At 28.8% G+C, this 16,366-nt stretch overlaps 1 pseudogene; it reads left to right on the plus strand.

The window, feature by feature from the left end:
* Nucleotides 3,673-6,735, plus strand: LOC104760088 (annotated as a pseudogene).

A 16,366-nucleotide genomic window follows, 5' to 3' on the forward strand; every position in this document is an offset into this window, starting at 1 on the left:
CACCTTCATTAGACATCTTCATCAAAAACAAATAAAATATATTAGTAATATGCACTAATATTTTTAAACATATATATAAACTCGATGGATAAAAAGAGTAGAAGAAAGAAAACCATACTACGTACTGTTTCTTCAAAGTGTGCTTATTTGACAATAAGCTTTAGGCATCTATATATACAACTTAAAATTTCCGTGTACGTTTCAACGACGAATAATAGTAGGAACAACTTTTTTCGTTTGAAAGAGTCTGATGAACACTAGAAAATTTTAGAAAAATCTTTGACCAAAGTTGTTTACGGGTGCTTAGCATAAAAATAGAAACAAATAACAAATATTTTTTTAAAAAAATAATCGATTGAATAATTTAAAAAACTGATAACTCAACTCTAACACATGACAATTTCCATGATGTTGAATAATCTTTTGAGTTAACAATTTTACAAAAGATATACATCAAACTTGTACATCAACCATAACACATGATTATTCAAACTCAACTTCAAAAAATTTAGTTTTGTTAGTGATTGGTAACATTTTTGAATAAAATTTGAGTTGAGACCATAACTCAACATAAGTCAATAGTAACACATGTTACCAGTCAGAGCCATAATCTATTGAAATCTATACAGTAAAACCTCTATAAATTAATAATATTGGAACTATAATATTTTATTAAATTATAATGATATTAAATTATCCTCTAATGTAAATTATAATTATCTTGTAATATAAATTATAATTATCTTATAATTTAATATATTAATTTATCTTATATTAAATTATAGTGATATTTTCTTATTTTATATTGTAAATTAAAAATTCTTAATTCATAGATGTATTTTTAATTGTTTGAATTTTTAAAGTTAGGAATTGAGACAATTTTATGAAAATAAAATTAGACTTTTGGATGTCAAAAATTTTATGGTTTTGGAATTGAATTTATACTATTTAGAAAACATTATCTACAATAAATTAAAAATACTACAGAAATATTTATTTATACATATAACATACATAAATGCAAATTAATGAATAATAATATCAATTGTCGTATTTTAATAGCTTATAAAATTATCTAAATGAAAGTGATGTATATCTACAAATTGAAAACTAAAAAAAAATTAGTGATTTTTATGACATGTTATATAGTATTTTTTATCATTATTTTTTGAAAAAAAAAACATAACGATTGTTTTACAGAGGTGAGCTCTAGAAGAAAATTTATTTTTTAAAAACTTAGTATATTATTAGATATATATATATATATATATATGTGTGTGTGTAAATTTATATAATTATTAATTTATGATATATTGGGATCATATTTTATATGGAGATCTAAAAAATTATAATTTTATTATTTTCATCGAATTTTGTTAATTTTTAGAATGGCCATACTTGGGACCAACAAATTTTATAAATTTCTAATGTTTATTAACATATAAATTAATTTTTTTACTGTAGTTTTTCCCTAAAGAAACAATATCAAATTATAATTTCTTTTTGAATGAAGATTTTTCCAAAAAAAATAACAGTTTTAATGTGATTTTGGTGTTATACGACTTTTTGTATTGTACTTCTTTCCGAGCTTTGCAAATATGATGAGGTTATAATGGATTCTCAAAGAAGACGGATCTTTTCAAAAAGCATTGCCATATTTCCAAAAACAATTTTTTTTTATTAACTTACGAACAAAAATGTGATTTCTATTAGAATCTTTTGTTTGTTTATTTCTTAAAAAAAATTCTATATTGGTTTAAGGGTTAATTAGCTGAATAATCAAATTTACAAATTTAATTAAGAATATAGCATAGTAATTGAAAAAATTGGAAGAATCGGAGGAGGAATAGATAAAATTACTATTTTGGTGTTCTGTTGGGAGGTGGTGGACAGTGGCTGGAGGTCGCTAGAGGTTGGAGTCATTTTAAAATATCAACAAAAATGGGTTTTAAATACAACCGAGAACAATAACTCTCTTTGTTCATGAGAGTTTCTATGAATTTAAAAGTTTTGTGATGCAGCAGATGAATCGTTGTCTACGATTTTTGAATTTGTTACGGAAATTTCATCATTAAAAAAATGGCACCAGTTTAACAGAAATAACAAAAACATGTATTTGTTATAATTTACTTTACCATTTTTTTGTTATACTACCATTGATTATTTCTATAATTTTATTAATTCCCAGATATATATTAGTAATGTTTTTTTAGAGGAAAAAAAGAAGAAGATCTAGAGTTAATGGATGCAATTTTATCTAAATGTCTATTTCAGACAAAGGATAAGAATACTAACTGTACTAAAATGACTTTCTGGATTCAGTCTCAGTCACAAATTGGAATCAAAGTTATATGTTGAAAATCTAAAGAGTATTTGGGAACTCGTGTTATTAACGTGTTCGATACAAATATATATATTAATGATTTTTGTACACTTCGAGATTCTTCATGGTAAATATTACCGACCACAGGAGAGGAAGAACAAGTGACTCTTACCTTAATTCTTAGAAGAACTTTTTGTATGAAACTAACATCGTATACCCTAATAAATTTACGTGTTATCAAATGATCTGAAAAAAGCATAGATATAAATAGATTTAGAATTCTGGATTACGAAAATAAAAGAAAAAACCATCACCGGTTTGAAGTTTCTTGAAGAATTGGAAATTCGTCTGTACTTTTTTTGTTTAGATTCCGATAGAATATTCTTACAAAAGGACTAGTCAAAAGCGGAATTGAAGCAACCGACTACATAAAACTAACATTATCCAATTCAAATGAGTTTGTCCTCTTTATAGAATGCAAAGGTCGGCCCACTCAAAAATTCACAGCTTAACTTTCCAATTAGTACTTTTTACATTATTGAACTAAAGCCTACAGGTATTAAACTTTCCATGACGACGAATGCATCGAACATCCACCTCAACCCAAAAACAATTTAAAATAAATCCATCTCTAAAATTTGAAGAGTTTTATAACCGTCCAATAACCATATATATCACAAAAAGTATTACTAATTTCGGTTGGTAAAAATGTGATAAAAATTATTATCTTACGAAAATACCAAAAAAGGTATATTTGTGGCAAATCAAAAATGTTATGCAAATTTAACATCATGTTTTGTTTGGTAAAATCAACAAAAATTTATCATTTATTTAGAAAATTAGACATTTAACTGAACATAAATAAAATTCATGATTTTTTCAATATTTCTGAATGTTAATGTTTCTTTATTATTATTTATTTCTCAATTTAGATTACATTTTTTTTTGTTAAAGCTCAATTTAGATTACATTTAACAGATTTAAATTTAAAATGAAGAAGATTTATTTTTTGAGTCATACCTTCAAATACTTATTACAGTTATTATTTTAATATTAAAATACTTATTTTTTGTCTTAGGATTCTACAAAACTATTTGTTTTTTCAAATTGGTTGACACAGATCTGTATTAATTAAGAAACTGAAAAGTATTACCAACTTTGGATTGTATTTGATAGGTAAACTTCGTAGTCAGAAGTACTTAAATAGTCGGTTGGTCATTTGTGGGACAAACTACCATAAGAAAGTTTAACATAGAGAAAGAAGACCAAACGGTTAGAGTGGGTCACACAAACTCATCACACTACTACACACAAACTCAAACGAGAACAAAAACACAAACACGAACACAAAAGTTAGTTTTTTTTCTAAAGACAACAAGTTAGAAGATGCCACCGCTTACGGCGGAGTGAAGAGGGCTTACGTGACTTTTCTTGCTGGGAACGGTGACTACGTGAAAGGAGTGGTGGGGCTTGTGCTAAGGGGTTAAGGAAAGTTGAGAGCAAGTATCCACTCGTCGTGGCGGTTTTGCCCGACGTACCGGAGGATCATCGGAAGCAGCTGGTGAATCAAGGCTGTGTTGTTGAGGAGATAGAGCCGGTTTACCCGCCGGAGAATCAAACCGAGTTTGCTATGGCTTACTACGTTATCAACTACTCTAAGCTTCGTATCTGGAAGGTATGCATGTCTAAATACATATTTTTATTTTTGAATTTTTTTCATAAAATAAAAACTATTTATTTAATATAGTTTGAATATTTAGATAATTATTTATTTAAAATAATATTAAATGAATTTCGGTTAATTTTTTAATTGTAGTGAATTGGTCAGTATTATTTATTCTCATCCGAAATAGTTACTAGTTATATATATATTATCATTAAAAAACACATTTTTCTAAAATATTTTTTGTTTGTTTGTCTAAAACTATGTGTGAAAAGGATTAATAAATTCAAAAAAATATTTGTCAACTTTTGCAATCATTTTATTATGTTTCCAAAAAAAGTATTGGAAAAAATTTCATTTAAATCACAAACTTTCGAATTTTGGTCATTTAAATCATGAACTTTGTTGTAGGCCTTTAAAACAACAACTTTTGTTGATTAGGTTTTTTAAACATGAAGTTTCGTTGACCAAACCAAAAAAGACATGACGTTAAATCTGATAATTGACCTACTAACAGACGTTACTATGCCCTTAATCAGTCCGTTACTAACAAAACGACGTCGTTTTAATAGAAGTTTTAGTTCAAAAAATGTCATTTAAAACGTGAACTTTTAAATATAGACCATTGAAACCATGAACTTATAAAAATATGTCATTTAAAGCATGAACTTTCAAATTTCTGTCATATAAACCATGAACTTGTCATGGGTGTTCGGTGAAAACTAAACAACCTGAAAATTTTGGTTATCGAAGAAAACCGAAAATAGAAAGCTTAACCGTTCGGCGCAATTGATTTGGATAATCGGATTTTGGTTCGGTTCGGACAGACTGGTTTATTAGAAACCGCATAAGTATATAAGCCTAACCGGCTAAACCGTTTAACCCTAGTTTAGTTTCTCTCTTCTTTTTTTGACTCTTCCTCATGATGCGATTCTGAAAAAGAGAAAGAAGAACTTCAATTAATCCTTCTCTTTCGATCTTTGTCATGTATTTTGTATCTTTTTGTATTTGTCTTGAGTATTTTTCATTTATTAGGACACTACAACAGAGTTGGAAGGATTGATCATCTTGTTTTAGGACACTACACTAGAGTTTGAAGGATTGATCATCTTGTTTTGGGACACTACACTAGAGTTTGAAGGATTGGTCACATTTTTCATGTATTATGGTTTAAATGACACAAATTTAAAAGTTTATGGTTTAAATGGTATACATTTACAAGTTCATGTTTTAAATGACCTATATTTAAAACTTCATGATTTAAATGACATTTTTCGAATTAAAACTTCCATTAAAACGACGTCGTTTTGTCATTAACGGAGTGATTAACGGCATAGTAACGTCTGTTAGTAGGTCAATTATCAGATTTAACGTCATGTATTTTTTGGCTTGGTCCATGAAACTTCATGTTTAAAAAAACTAATCAACAAAAGTTGATGTTTTAAATGACATACAACAAAGTTCATGGTTTAAATGGCCAAAATTTGAAAGTTTATGATTTAAATGACATTTTTCCCAAAAAATATTCGTGGGCCAAAATTTTGATTTGTCTTTTAGTTTAATTTCTTTTGTATTTTATGATTGCAGTTTGTGGAGTACAACAAGATGATATACTTGGATGGAGACATACAAGTGTTCGACAACATAGATCATTTGTTTGATCTCCCTGATGGCCAATTCTACGCAGTCATGGACTGTTTTTGCGAAAAGACATGGAGCCACTCGCCACAATACAAGATTGGTTATTGCCAACAGTGTCTGGATAAGGTGACGTGGCCAGAGGCCGAGCTTGGTCCTAAGCCGCCTTTGTACTTCAACGCCGGAATGTTCGTTTACGAGCCTAACCTCTCCACTTATCATAACCTCTTGGAGACTATCAAAGTCGTGCCTCCCACTCTTTTTGCTGAACAGGTAAAATAGAAGCTATTGAAAGTAGTTTTAAGCAGAATTTTTTTTTATAATTCTTATATATACTGTAACCCAAAACATATTAGAATCATTTGATTTATACTTATTTTTGTTACAGGATTTCTTGAATATGTACTTCAAGGACATATACAAACCAATACCATCAGCTTATAATTTGGTCTTGGCCATGCTTTGGAGACATCCAGAGAATATAAAGCTTGACCAAGTTAAAGTTGTTCACTACTGTGCTGCTGGTGCTAAGCCTTGGAGGTATTTTTAAAGTTAAAATTGATAAATGCTCTCAATACATATATTTCATAGTATAATATTAGATAAAAAAATTAATTAGATGATCTTTGAAAAGTAACAAAGTATAAAGTTAATATATTAAAAAAATCTATATGTTGCAAATTTAATCAGAATTTTAGAAGTCATATTAGAAAGATGTTTTATGAGGTAGGTAGTAAAACTATCATTTTACCCACATAACTTACACATATAATAGTTTTATGTAACCATATTAACTAAAATTGACCATGATTTTGTTAAATGAGTTCTTACAAAATTTTGGAATCTGTTAATTTGAATTATTCTGAAAATTTGCGGGATGTGTTGTATCAGATTCACTGGAGAAGAAGAGAACATGGATAGAGAAGACATTAAGCTGCTAGTCAAGAAATGGTGGGACATTTACAACGACGATTCTCTTGATTACAAGAACATTATTGGAGACGCCCACAAGAAGCAACAGACATTTCAGCAGTTCATTGAAGCTTTGTCCGAAGCTGGTGTGCTTCAGTCCGTCAAAGCTCCATCTGCAGCTTAAAATTAAAGACCATGCTTCTACGCTTCTCAAGAGTCATGACTATAAAATATTGTTTTAGTTTGAAACTTGTTTATAGGAATATTATATGAGATTGTGTTACTATTTTATTTTTATTGGTTGTGGAGGCGTTTTTAAATCTTCAAAACAGTTTTGACTTCCTTTCGATACTAGCTTGTTTAGTAGGAACAATGCTTCCTGCTGTATTGTAAATTATATTTGGATTTTTATTGCATCAAGCAATTTTTTTCTTTATAGAAGTCACCTTAGACTCAAATTCTTACTTGATATATAATATCTATATGAAATGTTGACAAGATATAACGAAACAACTTAGCAATAATAGCATGTATGGAGCTGTTTGAACAAGATATGGACACATGAAAGCATTGCCCGTGCCACCAGACCTAACTTTGATCAAACAATAGCTGCTAAATTGTAGGGAAGGCGGAACTGCCTTGTGCCTTACAAGTTTCACAAGATTCGGAAAACATAGAGGGAGAATATAAAACTGATGCTTGCATGTCTATAATAACAAGATGTATATGTATATATCATGTGACCTGAAGATTCCTAGAAGAAATTAAGCTACAACTCACGGACGTGTCATCAGTTTGAGCACGGAGAGGAGCTTAATTCATGTGCCTCAGAGGAATGAGTATGACCATATATATCGTAAAGTTGCTGACATTATTATGCATTTTATTTTGAAATTTGGAATTTCTAGCCAAGACATGATTTAAAACTTGCTTAAAATTTATATGCCGGTGCCATTTGATCAGTAGTTGTCTTTTTATTTCCTGTATCCATTCTTAGTGCTTCCTCTCATGAAGCAACACTGGTTCAATAGAGAAAGCACTATAAACCAAAAGGCTTTCGATCAAAAAACTAAAAACCAAAAGCGTAAAACAAAAGCCTTATATATACATAATCATAGACGACATATATTACTCAAAATGTTGACTTAGCAGTGGATTTGAGCTCCTTTGCAGAGAAATAACATAAAAAATGAAAAATATATTATAGCTTTTGCTACGTTTATTTCTACATGTAAGTACAAATTACTAAATACCACATATTTGAAGTATTTGGTATCGATTGTCAAAGTTGTTTGCAATTTTTAATAGGGAAAATGACGTTTTAAACCTTCAAAGTGTTACAAGGTAGCACTTTAAACCTCGAGAGAATTTCACTACCATTATAAACCTTTAAAAATGATTTTACTAACATTTTGAACATTTAAAATAATTTTACTAACACTTTATACCTTAAAACTAACTTTCGTTTTTGTATTGCCAAAAAAATAACAGAATAATAATCTCCGTCAACGCGAAATAGTTAAACTATGTTTGTTTAATTTAAATTTTAATTATTTTTAGTTTTTATAAATAAATAAAAAGATAAGAAATAAATATGTGTTCATTTATTCTTCACATTATTAATCCTTTTTAAATGCATCTCCACTGGATTCTCAATCAAATCGATTGACTTCTCATTGGAAACAAATAAATCATTTAAATATATTGTCCTCTACAATTTTACATCTGTCAAATTTTTTAACCTTACCTCTGATTCTTCATTTTTTTTGCTTTGATATATTTTAATTTTTTTATCAGTCATCATAATAATTAAATTAAAATAAATTAAATAAATATTTAAATCAGCATAGTTTAACTATTTCACATTGAAGGATGTTACTGTTCAGTCATCTTTCATGGCGGCACAAACAAAAAAGTTAGTTTTAAGATTTATAGTGTTAATAAAAATATCTCAACGACACTTTGAAGGTTTAAAATGTGATTTTTCCATTTTTAATATGTGTTTCAAGGTTAGTATGGAAAAATCGTGTATAAAAGCACATCTCTGCTAGAATGAGGAGAGTCAAGAGACATAGAACGAGTTTGTTGATATGTGTATTACATCTCTGTTCGATGTTTACTTTCAAAGTTTGGGATGTGTTCATTGTTTTGCAAACCTTAGTAAATGTTTTCCATTTACATTATGTGTTTGTTTAACTCTCTATACTTTATTTCTTTTATTTTCTTCAAATTTCTTTATCAGTCCGAAGAAAAGTCTGAAACTTGAAAGTGTTGTTCCAAGTAACCCTCATTTTCTTATTGATTATCTCGAGTGCTTATTCTGGAAATAAGCAAACAACTCTCTCCACTCTCAAGCTTTTAAAATGATTCTTCTAATGGTTTATACTCTTTGACCAGTTAATTCTGATGGAAGAGTTTGCATTTCTATGTTTTATCCTCTTTGTGACAATCCTAATGGATACGAGCTTGCCTCAGAACGTTGGACCCTTATCCGTAGTTCCACACGGTAAAATGTTTCATTCATTCTTTAATTTTCCCCATTTAGCTTCAGTACCATGGTAATTTGTTAGCAAGGTTAAGTAATCTTTGTGTTCGTGTTTCTTAGGGTTGCTATAGAACTTTAACATTCTTCGAGTACAACATAGCTTATACACAAAATTTCTCTCGCTAGCTTTTCAAGTATGCTTGACATTTATGATTTCGTTGTGTGGAGCCTTTTCATCCATAGTGTTTGAACCAGTAGCGGAGGCAGAGTATAATCATGTAGGTCAATTGATCTTGGTGAAATTCTAAATTTAGATAAAATTTTAAGGAAAAAATCAAATTGACCCTGGTATAATAGTACAATTGACCCTGTTAAAATTTTTAAATCACATAATTGACCCTAATAATTTTTTTTGACCCTGATGTGATGATTTCCTAGCTCCGCCACTGGTTTGAACTTTCTTAATTTATTTTTATTAGTTCATGAAAGAAGAAAACAGAGAAAGAAAGAGGCTAATGATGTTGGATCTATAGGATGCAGGTAGAAAGTGTTGAGTTTCTAATAGAAATTTTTGTACAGAGTTACATTCCATATAAAACGATATCATGTTTGAATATCTGACTTTTATATGGATTAATATTTTTGATGAATTTGTTTTTTTGTCAACATTTTTGATGAGTTTTTAAATATAGTTTTCATGTATTAACATAAACAATTTAGAATATAATATAATCAAAAATAATCACTTCACATGTGTCGGTTGCATGAGTGACGCTAATCACGGTCTCATGCATAATAAAGTCACAATAAAACTGACGTTAAATTTATGAAAACCGACGCAAATACATTGTTATCAAAACTAATATCTATAATGGGGAGTACGAAACAAGATTTTGGAAAGAAAAAAAAAACTTATCCTATATCCATATTGCCAAACAAGTCCAATTGCTTATATAATTAAAAATAAAAATAAACAATATATATGATAAAAAAAACTGTTATTCAAAAATCTAATATTTATGGAAATAATAATTACGAAATTGATTATAAAATTAAAATTACCCGATATTTTTGGAAATGGTTTAAAGTTGTTACCATAAAAGCAAATTATTAATTGAAATTGTATATATATAACGTAAATGGTTCAAGATTTTGAGATATTTATAGAAATCTAATTTAATTTTTGAATATTATCTTTTATTTTAGATTTTTAAATTTTCTTAACCAAAAAAAATATGTTAATTAATTCATCTTAATACATATGGAAAAAAACAGAAAAAAATATGAAAACCTTAGTATATATTTACTATATATCTATACTATTAAAAGGGAAATAATTTTAATTAAGTAGACATAGAGTTAGAGAATATTACATTTAATGCCATTATATTAAGTCTTAAAAACGGGTGGATCTCGGATTGACCTGAATATTTGTATTCGGGTGTATAATGTGATTGAAAGCATTAATTATAAATGCGTATACAAACAGATTTTTTCAAAAAATGAATTTCATCAATTTGTTTGACATATAAGGAAATCACAATTTATTTTTACAGCCATATAAATAGAACCAATAATTACTCAATATCTTTGAAAGCTATTTAAAGTTTGGTTCCATAATAATCAAAGAATTAAAATCGAAAATTATATATATATATATGTAAACATATTTGATTTGATTTTATATTGTGAGATATTTACGGAAATAACAAATCAATTTAATAAAATTAGATAAAAATAAATAATTAATTAGTTTAGATTTTACAATATTTCCTACACGAAATTTAAGTAATTAATCATGATTAGTATAAATAGAAAGAATGAGAAATCGAAATATTATATATGTAAAAAAAATTAATTTGATTATATATTAAAATATATAGAAAAGTGTATGTAGAGTTTCACATTGACTAAATATATTTATACTATTAAAAGAGAATTATTTTTCACTCTATAGTCATAAAGTTCTCTATTATTAAATGTAATGTCATTCAAGTTAGAACAAAAAAAAACAGAGAAAATGATAATTTGATCAAAATAAAAACTAAAAAACTCGTGGATCCTAAAGTGACCGGTTCGTTTGTAATCGGGTTAAATAAAAAATACGCGGATCCTATGCTATCCAATTTGAAAGGATTCTAATCCTACCCAACGTGGGTAAAATAATAATACTAACTACAAGCATATTTAATCCCTAAATTCACTCAAACTATTTAATGCATTTAAATGAAACTATCTAATTACAAACAACTAATTTAAAATTTAAATTTATAAAAAGTAAATTTGTTACTATCAAAATCGGGCAATTAATTTTAAACTTATATATGTAAACAAATTTAATATAGTTATATATTTTTAGATATTTACGGAAACAATAAATATATATAAATTATGATTTTCTTTTCTTTTTCTAAAATAATGATGAATATCTTTTTGTGTTAATATATTAAAAAAATTGTGTTAGGAAACCCTAACTAATCTAATCACTATATAAGACATCAAACTCTTCCATTTCATTCATTCACAAAAAAATTTCGAGCATAGTTTTTCAAATTTCTAACTTTTATTTTTCATATTGGTTTTAAGTGTTTCAGTTTTGGAACTCTTCAGAAACATGTGAAATATAAAAGTCAAGATTGTACAACTTTTAAAATAGTAGTGCAGGTTAAAGGATCAAATATTTCTAATCGATTTTCTCTTATCATTCTTTTTGATTTTTTTTTTTTTGTTTTTCTATGGTAGTACATATATACATTAACTATAATAATGTATTATTTTTATGCTCCATGATTATATTGTTACATGTTGTCTATTAGGTGAATTGAAAGGAAGGATTTTGAAGCATGTCATACATTCTCCTTGAGAATGGAGTAAACCTATCAAGGAAAAGTGTACAAAGCAATAGACGGAGAAACTATAATCTACTTATTTTTTTTTTTCATTTTCAAGAGTCTGAGACACTGTAATTAGTTGAGTTGTATAGGTTTATATTATGGATCTCTATTACTATAGTATTTACATGTTCTTAAGCGGAAAAAGTTTAGAACAAATTTCAAGCGTTAATATATATTTTCTAACAAATTGCTTGCAAACCAGAAGATGATTTCCATCTTGGTTCATGAAAGTTCTCGATATACTTTGAAAGCAATAGATCTTAGAAGGGTGCAAAATTCTAATTTTAAAATTAGAATGATCAAATCTATTTATCTTTTGTGAACTTTGTTTAAATTAGGGGTTTACATGAAAAAAACATGAGGGACGAAAATTGAAATTGGTAAGAGCCATTTGGAATTATTTTAGTTTTGGATTGACATTTCATTTTTTTTCTTTACTTTACTTATAATTTTTAATGAATTTTGAGACATCAAAAATGAAATTTGACTTATATATTCCGCCTTCTCATTATTATTCACTTTTTCTGTTTTCCTCTTATAAAGTTCTCAACTGTTTCTTAAAAATAATATTAAAATTAATTTAATATTTTTTGTCTACAAATAATATTTACAAAAACACAGAATTCTAATAAGAAAAACAATCTACCCTTTTTTTTTGTGTGCATAATGTTGATGGTGGTTACTGTGTTTGTAAATTAGTTTATTAATTATCTTTTAATAAACCGACCAAATAATTACATCCACTCTGAAATATTTGTGATCAAGAATTCCCAAAACTGAAAATAACCACGAAGCAACCAAAAGAAACTTTGTGATCCTTACTATTTATAATTAAAAGCAACATAAACTCTCACCTATATATATATATATATAATGATATACCTTTAGAACGTATTATAAATAATTATCATATCAAACCATAATATTTTATTTTGAGCTAATTTATCTATTTATTTTCCTCGAAAATATTATTTTATTTTATTTTTGAATTATATCGACGTTTACAATCTTATATGTAACATGTTGTTAAAAAAAAAAAATCTTATATGTAACATGTTTTTAAAAAAAGCATTAAAGTGTGTTTTACAATATTAAAATTTTAAAAACTAAGAAACGTAATGCAATATAGATGAACCAGACATAAAATAATAAGAATAAAAAAGTCAACTAATTTTGTAATATTCTTTTATTATATGATATAGAAATATACTATGAACTATATTTGTGTTTGTCCCAAATGGTATTTTGGTAATTTTTGTATTCGTTTCATCTCGTTTCCAATTGAGAATATTTTTTTTGTCTAATATTGGAAATGTCATATATCGAGAATCTTCACTATTGGAAATGCATTCTTTATACAATTAGAATTCAGGTGCAACACGAAACATGAATTACATTCACTCCGAAATATTTGTATCAAACATGTTTTAATTATTTATATATATATTTTTACATACACTCTTATGTTTTGTTATAATATAAATGCTATATCAAGTCATTATTTTTGGGTACTCGATGTACTAATCGGTTTTCAAATTTGTAAACCGCACTGAAACGGAGCCAATAGTACCCGAACAAAATTGAACTTATATATTGAAAAATACTTAATAGGTTCTATTTTTCTAAACCGTTTAACCAAACTTGATCGGGTAATATCCCAACCTGAACGGATTATCCGAAGGTCCAATCCTACTAAAAATAGGTTTGCAAAAATATTCTGTATATACGTTATATATTGCAAATCTGATTACAAATTTACTTTTTTAAATTAACTTTGCACGTATGGCGGGTCAGAACCTAGTTATTTATAAAAAGGCCATAATTTTCTTTTTTGAAAAAAAATAGAACACTCCATTTTTTGTTTGAAGTTTATACTATTTTTTTACTCTTTATTTTATTTTCTGATTTTATTAATTTTACACCCACTATAATATTACTGATCAAAATAATATTTTCCCTTCTGAAATAAAATACCACTATCGCTTAATTCTTTTAACTATTAATTAACTTTTGATGCCTAAGAAACCCATTATCAATTAGCAAAATTATATCATCGTAACATTGTAATAGTAGACAATAATATTTAAAAAGAAGAATTTTTATTTATTTGTGTAGGTTTAATATTACAAGTGAAAGTGAGAATTTATATTAACAGCTTTAATTTATTTTTCAATATGTAACACATACCATAAAATTAAATGATGAAATTTGAAAGAACTAAGTAAACCCATCAAATAAAAAATGTGATTGTGTGGGGTGGTGTTTTCGTCATTTTTGTTGTTTCATCAACCGTACGTTCACTCCCACGCTTTTCTTCTGATTGTCTCTCTCTCTCTTGCTCTGCTTCTTCGATTTCACAAGAGAGATTTAGGGTTTCTATTAGAGTATATAGAGAATGGTTTGATATTAACCAATTGTGATTGTGTTTCTGCAACCGATGGCACGCTTATCTGGTATCAGAGCAATGAATCCCAAAGATTCATTCGATTTTTGACCTAAATTTCTTCATTTGTCTTCGATTTCTCTGTTTCGATCGATTCGTTTGGCTATTTGCTGAAGAATCGTTGTATCGATCAAAAATTTTCTTAAAAAATCTTTCAATTCCGCTGTAAAATTGTTGATTAAAGATGGTGACTAACCGAAGAAACGCTCATCGCACGGTCCGCATAGCTTCTTCAGCTCGGAGATCGGGAAATCGCGAGGATTCGTCTCCGGAAGGTTCACCTGTAACCAGATCTCAGAGACGAGCTCCGGTGATTAAGTCGTATGATAGTATACACTCACCGTACTACCCACAAATGGTGATAATCCTTGTATTTCCATTATCTCTAAAGTATTCGATGGTACAAACTATGATGATTGACAAATTGCGATTAAGGTTGCTTTAGATGCGAAGAACAAGCTTGCTTTTATTGATGGATCTCTTCCACGGCCACCAGAATCAGATGATATATTTAGGATTTGGTCACGCTGTAACAGTATGGTGAAATCCTGGCTTATGAATTCAGTATCTAGGCAAATTTATAAAAGCATACTTCGCTTTGATGATGCGTCAGAGATATGGAAAGATCTCTTCACTAGGTACCATATTACCAATCTTCCAAGATCCTATCAGTTATCTCAGCAGATATGGTCTTTACAGCAGGGAACTATGGATCTTTCAACATATTATACCACTTTAAGAACTCTTCGGAATGAGTTGGATGGATCTGATTGTGTGACTTTGTGTAAGAGATGTGATTGTTGTAAAGCAATGGAGAAGAAAGCAGATCATGCTCGTGTGATAAAGTTCTTGGCTGGTCTCAATGAATCTTACGCTGTTGTCAGGAGCCAAATCATTATGAAAAAGCATGTTCCTACTCTGGCAGAAATTTACAACTTACTGGACCAAGATCATAGTCAACGAAGCTTCACACCAGCTCCTTCTAATGCCATTGCCTTTCAAGTTGCAGCACCAATTCAAGCACCAGTTCAAGCTCAAGCTTCAGTGAATGCAACGTATAATACCGGGAGGCCACAGAAACTGATATGTTCTCATTGTGGTTATGTAGGCCATACAGTGGACAGATGTTACAAGATTCATGGTTATCCGATTGGTTTTAAACATAAGCATAAGAACCAGACAGAGAAGAGTCCATATTCTGAGAAACAGTCAGCTCCTATCAAACCGGTTATTGCACAACTTGCTATGACAGAGACAAATAACTTGATCGACGGTTTGACGAAGGTCCTCACCAAAGATCAGATTAATGGAGTTATTGCTTACTTCAACTCACAACACCAACCTATCAATGTTGCCTCTACTTCTGGTGCCACCATTACCGCATTACCTGGTATAGCTTTCTCTCCTTCTACCATTGGTTTTGTTGGAGTTTTGAGGGCCACTGGAAACATTTTATCCTCAGAATCTTGGATAATAGATAGTGGGGCAACACATCATGTTTGCCATGATAAGAGTTTGTTCTTGAGTTTATCAGAAACTCTAAATAATTCAGTCACTTTACCTACTGGTTTTGGAGTTAAAATCACAGGAATAGGTACAGTGCAGTTAAATGAATGTCTCATATTGAGCAATGTTCTGTATATTCCCGATTTCAGGTTGAATCTTCTGAGTATAAGTCAGTTGACAAAAGATTTGGGATATAGAGTGACATTTGATGAAGATTCTTGCATGATACAGGATCCTATCAAGGGGTTGATGATTGGGAGTGGTGAGCAGATATCCAATCTATATGTCTTGGATGTTCAAAGCATTAAAGATTCTATTACCCAGAAGATCACTTTCTCTACAAACATTGTAGTTGATTCTAGTCTATGGCATAGTAGATTAGGACATCCTTCTGTATCAAGAGTAGACATTGTCACAGATGTACTTGGATTCAAAATGAGAAATAAAAGATCTTTTCACTGCACCATTTGTCCTCTTGCGAAACAAAAGCATCTACCCTTCA

Source organism: Camelina sativa, chromosome 17 (genome assembly GCF_000633955.1).
Source record: "Camelina sativa cultivar DH55 chromosome 17, Cs, whole genome shotgun sequence".
NCBI lineage: Eukaryota > Viridiplantae > Streptophyta > Magnoliopsida > Brassicales > Brassicaceae > Camelina > Camelina sativa.